Consider the following 1,343-nt stretch of genomic DNA (forward strand, 5'->3'; position numbering starts at 1 on the left):
ATAAATAAATAAATAAATAAATAAATAAATAAATAAATAAATAATTAGCTGGGCCTGGTGGCACATGCCTGTGGTTTCAGCTCCTTGGGAGGCTGAAGTGGGAGGATCACTTGAGCCCAGGAGGTCAAGGCTGCAGTCAACCACGATCAAGTCACTGCCCTCCAACCTGGGCATCAGAGCAAGACCCTATCTGAACAACAACAACAAAAAAGAGTTTTAGAAGTATAATATGGGGAGGTGTTTACAAAATATGAAAGCAGTTTAAAAAGGCTATAAATTAGTGTGATCGTTTGAAACACTCCCCCTGCTCCCCTCCATCCCCTCTTCAATGAGCTAGAAAAAGACTAGAGCACATACACCAAAATATTAGTATTGCCTCTGGGTGGTGGGATTATGGGTGATTTTTACTTTCTTCTTTGTGTTTTTCTGTATTTTCAAAATCTCTACAATTATCTCTGTATTTTTAAAGAAAAATTATAAAATCACATATATTGTGACAATATACAGACTAAGCATAGATTTTACCTAAATATTATGGTTAACTCATGTCAAGATCACAGATCTTAACCAAAAGACAGTTTCTGATTATAGATCAATGGACTTGTGAAAAACTCTTAAATTGTTCTTACAATCCTTTATACATGTTTTTTTTTTCTTCTTCTTAAAACCCTTGTATTTTGGAATAATTTTAGATTTACAGAAAAGTGCAAAGACAGTCCCCATATAGCCCTTACGCAGTTTACCCTACTGTTAACATTTTACATAACCGTGCACATTTGTCCCAACTAAGAAAACAACATGGGAACATCACTATTTACTAATTTTCAGGCTTTATTTGGATTTTACCAGTTTTCCCATTAACATCCTCTTTCTGTTCCAGGGTCAAGTCTGGGTTAGCACATCATAGATGTCTCCCCAGGCCGCTCTGTTGTGTGACAGTGTCCCAAACATTCCTTGTTTTTCATGTGCCCTGTGTGAATTTCATAATCAGAAAAAGAAAGGACAGATGATGATACAGATGATGATGATGGTGATGACTTAGGTCTGGGAATTCCTTCTGATCTCGTTTGGAGGCCAATGATACCCGTTTCCCTGTTCAGCAGAACAAAAGGAGAAAGGCCCCAGTATCAACCGGAGACATGGAAGTTGGGGCACCCTTATCCTCCTGCCCACTGCCTTATCGGCCTCTACTCCTGCCGCTGTCCCCCAGCCCAACGCGTGGAATCTTTTGGGACCCTCAGCTTGGGTTGGGCCCCTGCCAGTTGGGCGAGCGCGCGGGCGGTGCCCAAGTCAGCTGCTCCGTGCCCCACGTGGCCGCCCCGCCCCCTTGCCCGGGTCTCAAA

The sequence above is a fragment of the Colobus angolensis genome, unplaced genomic scaffold, assembly GCF_000951035.1.
Source record: "Colobus angolensis palliatus isolate OR3802 unplaced genomic scaffold, Cang.pa_1.0 Scaffold278, whole genome shotgun sequence".
In the NCBI taxonomy this organism is placed as follows: domain Eukaryota; kingdom Metazoa; phylum Chordata; class Mammalia; order Primates; family Cercopithecidae; genus Colobus; species Colobus angolensis.